General features: G+C 36.4%; 1 protein-coding gene and 1 pseudogene across 1 annotated transcript in view; one reads left to right on the top strand and one right to left on the bottom strand.

Annotated features, from left to right (window-relative positions):
• LOC107754641 (CUGBP Elav-like family member 4) overlaps positions 1-1,558 on the top strand; it is a 90,497-nt gene extending 88,939 nt beyond the window's left edge. Inside the window, exon 10 of the mRNA XM_016571180.1 lies at positions 735-1,558. The gene's annotated coding sequence lies outside the window, so the exon portion shown is untranslated. The remainder of the gene's footprint in view (positions 1-734) is intronic.
• Positions 1,559-5,036: 3,478 nt separating this feature from the next.
• LOC107754637 (protein hinderin-like) overlaps positions 5,037-9,804 on the bottom strand; it is a 32,429-nt pseudogene continuing 27,661 nt past the window's right edge.

Genomic DNA, 9,804 nt, shown 5'->3' with positions numbered 1-9,804 from the left:
AAATAGCTAGTATAGCTTTTTATGCAAAAATGTGATTATTTATACAAATAAGTTTTATTTAGACCATTTTCCCAGAACAGAAAAATAATTATATTATATAATTATATAAATTATATTATAACAAATTAATATAATAATTATTAATAAAAATGTATTGTATTAATAATTAAAAAATAAAACAATAACTAATATAAAAATTATTAACTTTAGTATAGTCGCTCTTTATGCAAAATTATGTGAACAAGATTTTTGGACCATTTTCCCAGAAATGAAATATAATTATATTATATCTGTTATAATAAATTATATTTATAGATTATATACAATTGACTAATTAATTAATTGCATTAATAATTATTAACAAATAAAACCACAATTGCTATAAAAACATTAACATTGTTGATCATTTTATATATTAAAAAAATATATTTGTCAACTTTAATGCACCAGAAACAGATGGACTCGAAGCTAACAGGCATGGACTAAAAGCCGCAAGATGTGGTCTTTAAAGTAACAATGAAACAGCACATCACCAGAGAAGTATAATGTTTTCACTGGAAGATCTAGTTATGACAAATTGATTAAACATTACAGGGTCAAAAAAAATGTACATTGAAACACATGCATGGATGATTTGTTCACAATAAGATCAACAACATGCATTCAGACTAGATGGGGTGAATTTTCATTTCATGTCTTTAAATGCTTCCATCCTTTTTGTGTTTCCTTGCTAGGTTTTATAGAGCTGGAACACATGTTGAAAACATGCCAACTGTATTTGAAAACACAACAGATCAAGATCATCGGGGCTGGGGATACAGTACAGCTGAAGAGGGACATGAGGAGGATGTAGCCGCATGATATACCACCACCACCACCAGGCTCAATGGATCTTTTTGGACTTCAGTGTTTAACTCAGGGGAGCCGCGGGGTTACTGGACCATACCGTACTCCCTTCTTCGAACCCACGAACCCTTCTTTTGCAGGACCGCAGAATACACTACTGAAGACCAACACAAAAAATATATATATTTAAAAAAAGAAAAAGAAAAACAATGTAAGTCCTCAAAAGGCTCTGAATCTATGAATAAGTAGTATGGGAAAAAAACACTTTTTACAACTAAGATAGACTTTTAGATGGGAATCATGTAATATTGAACACATCTTTGGGAAAACTTTTTAAATAACTGTTTTAGAAACCAACAAAACGGATAAAAAATAAAAAATAAAAAAAAACTTGAAAGACAGAACTTTTTGGAAGGATGTGACAATTCAGGACAAGAACTTGCTTCGACTCGGGATGGCCAACTTTTTTTCTTGGAGTGCCTGTCCGTTTCCAGGGGCAACGGCTGCCACAAACCGCAGCCTCCGTCCGCTGGGAGACTTACCTGTCATTCCTTAGTTGTGTAGGGACCAAATGACCAAACCTTTTTATCACAAATGAAACAGAAAAAAAAAAGAAAAAAAAAAAGTACCTGTAACATAATCGGACCACTGCATCTCTTGCTGTGCCAATTGGTTTAAGAGTTTGAAAAAAAAAAAAAAAAAAAAGATATATGTATAAAAAGAACATGTATGACTATATGCATAAATGCATACATATAGATTGCTGATATGCTTTTTAAATACTGGCAGAAATATTTCCGATGGCCCGTTGAGGCCGTTCACTTCGCTAGTTTACAATTACTGCTCAAAATGAAGAATATTTATTTTTATTTCTCTTCTAGTTTTTCTCTGTGGTGAGAGAAAGGGTGCATGGGAAGGGTTGTTCCATAATGCAGCCTTACCTTTTCTATCTTATGTCCTGACCTTGTAGTTAAGAGACCATCTTAAAGAGGTTTGAGATAAACAATCCTGTTTATATATAACGTACATACATACAATATGTATAGCAGATGTTCAAGCAATATGTATTCATATTTATGCACCTGTACAGCATATATATGGATACATACGATATTAATCCCAAAACCCATATATGTATTTATATGCATATATTTTATATGTGTGTATATATAGAAACCGGCTATTCAATATGTAGAGCTGTACTTTTTTTGTAGATTTAAGCTGGTGTTTGAAACCACTGCTTTGCTTTGGACTTTTACCACTGGGAAGGATCTCAAATCGGCAGCTGCAGTCTGCAGGCATTCCTCTCGATCCGATACAACGTTTCTTATCCGCCAACACACACACGGGTATGAACACTGATTCCGTTTGTGTACATATGTGTATATGCTACTTACAAATGCAAAAAGGACTCCTCTCGTAAGAGAGTTTAATGAGAATCAGGATCATTACGAAATAGTACAGAATACGGACATATCTGCCTCCCGCCTCTGCAAACATTCGCAAATATTCAGTCGAACCGAGCGCCGGCTTTCTAAACGAACGCCCGGCGGTTTTTCGAACCGCGATCGCGCATGCGCCGTCGAATCGTCAGCAGTGCGTCCGAGCACCTGGCAGCACTGTGCTACAACACCGCTAGCAGCCATTCATTATTATTATGATGATGATGTCAAAACAACGGAAACACTCTCCTTATTTACAAAATAAAAAGAATACTACTATAGCTACAGCTAACAGCAAAGCCTTCAAATATCTGTTGACATGACAAACCTGTGCAGCTTGACACCGTCATTTACCGATTTACACCCACTCGACGTTCTGCGGTTACAATGAAGTGGGCATTATGTACGTTTTGCACAAGTGTCAGAATCCGCATCACATTGCGTGTTTACATGTGCTGCTTCAGCGTTCAGACTGATTCGAGGGGTTTTCCCGCGCGCGGATTGAGGATGGAACGCGAGTTTTGAATTTCTTGTTATTGCAAATTGAGGACTTGTACGATTTTTGGTTATGCTTTTCGATTGACCTATTATACAAGATGGCACTATTGTAAATATATGATAATTTCAGAGCTGGTTAATTCGCTTTACCTAAGAGTAAAGCGTCTGTATAGAGGGTAAAAAGCAGTAGTCCGTTCACCTCATTTCGAAGGGGAATCCAGTTCTGAATCGACGCGTCTTCAGACAGGTTCCGAGAATGTCGTATTTTGCCTTCTAACGTTAGATCTTTCCAACACATGATCATTCAGGTATTCCAGGATCTTTTGCAAGAATATGCATTCCGTCTGTTGGATTTCAGTGTCACCTGTCTTTCTCTCCCTCTCGGTCTCACACCATCTGTCTCGCGCTCATCATCTTCCTCCATGTTAACCGTTTCAGCTGCAACTGTTTACATAGCAATCTGGCAATGTAGAGTTGACAAAACCGACAAGACAGAACATAAATTTTATTATAAATATATATAAGTATATACATGAACTACTGAATATACTGTAAATGTTTTTTTCTCTTTTTTGCTCTGTTCCTCTGTATATAGGTTTGCATATTTTATAGTCTTTTACTTCAATCTAGAAGGACTGGATGACTAAGAAAATTTAGAGACAAAAAAAATGAAACTGAATTAAAGCAGGTAAAGTCTAGCCCTTAGAGATGCAGTATGGTTGTAAGGTATTATGGAACGTAAGAAGAGCCAATTAGATTTGATCCGAACATTAATGTCACTTTCAGAACTGCTGCCAACATGCTTATTTGCCTATTTATGTATTCATTTGTTCATTTTTTTCAAATGTCATTTGTTCATTTTTTTTTTTTTTTTCATTTTAAAATACTAATATATATGTACTTTTATCATTTAAATGGTTGAAATTTTTTTGTTTGTAACTGCACCGAATATCATTTTGTCATTTAAACGATTCTTTTTAAAATATATATTTTTACATGTTTTTGTATTGTGAGACACAATGGAACAATGCAACTGGCAGAATCAGGGTAATCCTTTATGGAGAATGTAGAACTCATGAAGGACTGGTGTCAAAAGTTTTCGCTGCACCTGTTAGAACTGTCTGCTGTTTTCTTCTGTTCTGCGATTCCATGCGTCTGTCAGAACTCCGATTTGCTTCACTGCTTTTTCAAACACTGGAGAAAAAAGAAAAAAAAAAGGAAGACAAACTGCACTAATCCATCAGACTCTCAGCAACTCATCCGAAAGAGTCTGGATTTACAAGAAACAATGCATTAAAATGGGGTTTAAAAAAAGAGAAGAAGAAAAAAAAAATTCAGACATTTTGAGCACATTTGAGCGTGCTGGGTGGTATCTGTGGATTTATGCCAAGCCTATCACAATGAGATTGAGTTGTATTAGCAGTCGGAGTACTGCTGCAGCTCTTGCCCTGTTCTTAACTCCACCTTTCTCTGGTCCCTAGACTATCTTTTGTAATTTTACTGAATGACGCGTTTCCGCTTAAGCCCAGTAATAAAGCACAGTGTAGAATAAAGCAGCATTATGCTTGTCCCATTTCCTGCTGTATGTCTATACAAGCCTTTTTATGAGTTGTTTTTATCTCTTTCTCTCTTTTTATGGATTTGTGGCACGACTGATGTACATTGAAACCACTTCAAAGGCGGAGGGTTTACATGCACACACACACACGGGCGCATCTCTGAAACTTTCTTTACAACACTTCAGAGCAAATTAGACCAATAACCCTGGAGCGATGTTTGGCTGAATCCCATTGCATATACTGATGCTCCCAGATCGAGTTTGAAGTATCAAAGCATATATGCTGTGTATATTGGAAAAGCAGGGGAATAGGAAAGTGAGGGGAGGCTTTAAAAACGGCCCTGTAGAAAAAAAAATTTGTTAATATATGCAGAAAACTCAGTGGCTCAGTGATTATTGTGGAAAACACAGCACTGCCTAGAAATACATCTTAATGACTAGTCACTCTTACGAGAATTTCTCATTTCCTCACGATGACAGTGGGATACACGTTACAGATCACAGCAACTGTTCTTGAGAAGCTCTTTAAACGTATACGTTGCCAAGTTAGTTCCTTGGAAAGCCTGTGGACTTTAATGGAGCTGCTGCCCAACCATCTGTGACTGAATAAACAACACCATTTATTAATAAACATTTTATTAAGGCAAAAATAAACCATTTATTTATTATCTTAAAATTAAGACCATAATTATTTCAAGACACTAAACACATTTAAAAGGCAGAATTAAGAGCTCATGAATAATTAATGATCATTCAAACCCAGTTATTCCAATAATCAACCTGAATCGCCTTTATAACCCTTCAACAGATGAAAAAGATGTCTTCTAAGATCTCACTCTCCTCCAGGTCTTGCATAGAGGACCGACTGGGGCCAAAATGAGAGAGAAGGGTCTTCTGAGAGGACTGAGGGGCAACGGAACTCCTCCGTGATGACTGATTGATTCGGTACCTTTCTGGGTTGGATGCAGGGCTGAAAATGTCCAACAGCTCAATCAAAGAGTCGTCCAACCTAACAATGAAAAAAAAAAAAAAAACAGGACTAAGCGGAAATGTCATATAGTTGTTTTATACACCAAAACAGAAGCGGACAAATGGGATATAAGCATGACAATTTACATATCACTCAGAATGCTGTACATCCTCAGATTCCCCTACATAAAAACAACATTATTGTTGTTGTCTGAATAGACAACAGAGTTCACAGGCTTTGAAACATGTGGCCTTAGGGTGCATATGAAGATTCCTAGTTTGGAAGGAAAACTGAGCGCCGAGCAAGGAGATAAATAAATAAAAGAATAAATAAACAAAGATTAAGCTAATAAAGATTCAACCCCTCAGTCCAGGTGCTTAATAAATTATTCATCGAATACAGACGCGCACATTTCAGATATGAAACATGAATTCTTAAAGCACGCTCCACTGATGCTGCTAACATAATTCACTGCTCATTCTAAACAGCATTGATTTGCATCCATGCAGCAGAGGGGATGAGTGGGTATTCGTACAGAAATGTGTGTGTGTGTGTCTGAGGGATCTCAGCTCCTATGAGAGGCAGAAAACGGTGTCATCCACTGAGTGCCTCTGACATATGAAAGCAGTATTTGCTTCACAGCCATGATAGCGGTGATTAACTTACAAGCTGCTTTTAACTTCTGCTGATTGACTGCTTCTCACAAAGACTATTTCTTTACACTGTTTTGCTGGCGCATGAACACACTTATCCCAACAAAAGGCCAAGCAAAGCGCACGACACTGACAAGGTACGCGATACAGTACGAGACCAAACGCCATTTCAGCACGTCTCCACAGTCGAATTTACTGATTTTTTTTATCTATTAAAATTATACAGGACGCTGAGACACATGCCATCCACTATTTCCTTCGTGTCTGACACTTTTTGGGTCTGAAATCATCAAAGTATCGGCTACACCTCTAAATGTTTCCACAGAAAGGTAAATAGAAATTAAAGGTTGTCAATGTCAAACTTCCATACTTCTCAGGAAACACATTAGCTTTGTTCTAAAAACCTAGCTGCCTTCTAAGACAACATTCTACCTGAGATGGAACCTCAACAGAGATTGATTTGGAACAATTAATAGAGACAGCAACTCCTCATATAAGGATAAAATAGTTACTTTTAATAAGACTGACCTATTTGTTGTGTACTTTTCAGCATTAAATGAAATATATGCACTTAAATCTCATCTTGCCCATCATATTGGATTTATTTTTTTCACTGAGCTTGACGCAATGCATTCTAGCAATGCCTTCACCAGAAAAAATCTTGAATTTATTAAGAAATATTAAGATATTAATGCTGCCTACCTTTTTTGCCTAACCTTATGTTGAAAAGAGTAGTTATAATGCTTTAAAATGCTGTTTGGATAAGCAATCACACTAGATTTTGGAACAGAGGTAGTAAATCAGTCACTCAATAACAGTATTCTTGCATTCAAATATGGTACATCATATGGCCAAATTTGACATTTATGACATCATGTCATTGGTTCTTGGGTGTCTCATAACTGACCGTCACTGACATCAAACCAACAGTTAATTTCATTAACGAAAACTATGATGAAAAATATTTGTTGATGACCTTTTTTCCTTGACAAAGACAAGATGACACCAACATAATTAAACTGTGACTATATCAACATACAATATTGCTGACGAAAAAAGACGAGACTAAAATGTAGTTTAAAAAATGAAAATAAAAAATAAATCAGGAAACTAGATAAGGGAAAATAAACCATGTGTATGAGTTGATATTCTATTTATTGTGCTTATAGGTGAAAGTGCAATAATTCTGATGAAATTTCTCAAATGACAACAATCATGAACATTAATCGCAATCAAAATTGAGCAAAATAATTGTGATTATAAATTTAACCATTATGCAGCATGACTAAAATATGACGAGTTTTCATTGACTAAAACTAGACTAAAATTGTTAGACTTTGTCAATTAAAACTTGACAAAAAAAATAAATAGTTCGGCTAAATATGATAAAACCTAAAAAGGACATTTGACAGTTCTAAGACTAAATTAAAACTATTAAAAAATTAAAACTAAGGGACTATTTTCAGAAGAACATAGTGAATATAGAAATTACTTTTATGGACTACTTTTAAGGTGCAGTCATTTCTGAGAACTTTCACGGGCAAAAGAGTCAACTGTCAATAATTTAGCAATAAAGCAATGAAGACAGAAGTCACTTTCAAACCAAGAATCTTTCTGTTTGATCAAGGCAATGAATCCGTGTGACCAACTTGAACCCATTGCGAAATCAGCGTAGGAAAATATTTTACCCCCACGCAAAATTACTGATCACTTATTGAAATAACTGGATTTTGCCAATGACATTTACAATGGTAAATTGTCATTTTTGAGGCTTACAACCCAAACACTTTTCATTGCAAGAAAAAAGGCAGCCAAAACATTCTTCCTGCAGGTTTGAAACAACATGAGGATGAACAAATGATGACAAACTCACTTTCAGGAGAGCTATCCCTTTAAAATCTAAAATTATGCCAACTTCTCCCACCTTCCCACTGTCTATTTCTGTTGACCAGGTGAGGACTGAGCGAACTGAAGAGCAAGCTGGTGAATCTCTGCACAGGTAAAGATGAGTTTTGAGGCTGACGGATTGATCCCCAGAGTGTTGAACACATGTTCACACAGCCAGCTCGGTGGGGTTCCTGAGCACCTGTTCTCCCTCGTGCTGGGACTGATGAAGGTGCCCTAGCTCTGGAAGACATCCTGCATTGTTCCGTTGGCAAAGATCGGAAACCCCCGGTTCCCTGAGGACTACAGACCAGTTGATCTCACTTCACACATTGCGAGGACCTCTGAGAAGCTGGTCCTTAGATAGACCACCTGGACCCAGGACAGTTCTGACCCTGGACTCTGGAGGCAGTAACCATTCACCATTAGCAAACCTACATATGCTATACTATACTGGCTGCTCTGCCTACTGCCATCAGACAAACACAAGAGCTCTGGTCCAAACCCTAGAGAGATGTCTTGCTGTCTACTGCATGTATGAGAGGTTCTTCACAAGGGACTGATCTGAAACAACCAACATAGGCAGCAACTCCACATAACATATCAAGTGCACAGGAGACTCGACTCACAATTGATTTCAATGCTGTGTTATTTTTGGTAATGTTAACTAATATTTTCAATCAGCTTTAATACTTTTAATATTTTCAGATTTCTTTTTAAGTTTTACTAATTTTGTTATGTGCTTTGTTAGTTTTATTAGTTTTTTATATCTATATATATTTTTTTTTATATCTATTTAGCTTTATTTTTATTTCAGTTTTAGGTAATTTAGAATGTCAACATTTTATTTCAGTTAGTTGCCATGGTAGCATTTCTAATTTTCCTCCTCTTCTTTGTGGCCACCCTCATGATACTTCCAGATGCAGCCCTAGTGAGAAGTCACTACATTGCACATTTCCGATTCTTGAAACCCAACTGCATTTGAGCGATAGCATAAAACAGTTAATGTAGACTTCCACTCTTATACCGTGTTTGCACGGTTAACTTGTCAACCCATATTCCAGTAATACATACATAATCATGTCTCATTTCACTCCTGCAATTTTACACTGAATGTTTCGGAGTACTCACTTTTGATGTTGCTGTTATTTTGCATAAATGGAGTTTTCTTAATGAAATTAATTTGCAATAAATATTATGTTACAAGAATTATGATCATAACTAACAGACACAAACAACATTTGCACTTTATCTGTCAGGTATGTTTCATTTGCTAGTGATTACAGAGCCAGTTACGAGACTTGCTCAATGAATGTCAGTATGCAACTACATACATTTACTCACAATAAAAAAAACTGTTACAAATATTTCATGACATCATAATAGATCAAGCTGCTTAATGTTCTTTTGCTTTTAAGCCTGAAACTTGAATCTAGGCTTCATTTATATCCAGTGGCTCCCTCTTGAAAATGTGAGAATTAGCATTTTTATTTGTTGATTTATTTAACGGACAGGCCTCTCAAACAACCATCCATCAACGGACGACATTGCCGATATGAATAATGCATTTCTTACCGCCGGTCACAATCTATAACAAGGGAAGGGGTAGGTGTAGTTTGGGCGGGGGAGGGGGAGGGGGATGTTAGGGCGTTGGTAGGAGGAAATTGCTGGAGAGAATGCTAATGTGTTTGGCAGTCATAATTACCCAAATGCTTTCATTGCTTTTCACAAGGTCCACTGGTGAATGACCATGAGACATTAATATCACTTAAGAGGAGGTTTGCTAATCCCAAATGCTATCTGTTCATTCAACGGATCAGTAGGGGTTGGGAACAGAGTTCAAGATGCCTGAAATAGAAAAGTAAAGGTGAGCGGTACAATTGCAGTATTTAAGTCATTTAAGAACATTGAAGAAAACTAATAAAATATTAAAATAATACAAATATTTTCAAA

The sequence above is a fragment of the Sinocyclocheilus rhinocerous genome, unplaced genomic scaffold (genome assembly GCF_001515625.1).
Source record: "Sinocyclocheilus rhinocerous isolate Xijiao unplaced genomic scaffold, SAMN03320098_v1.1 scaffold1373, whole genome shotgun sequence".
In the NCBI taxonomy this organism is placed as follows: Eukaryota; Metazoa; Chordata; class Actinopteri; order Cypriniformes; family Cyprinidae; genus Sinocyclocheilus; species Sinocyclocheilus rhinocerous.
Note: the sequence above shows the minus strand (reverse complement) of the source record. Positions and strands in the feature narration are given on the sequence as shown.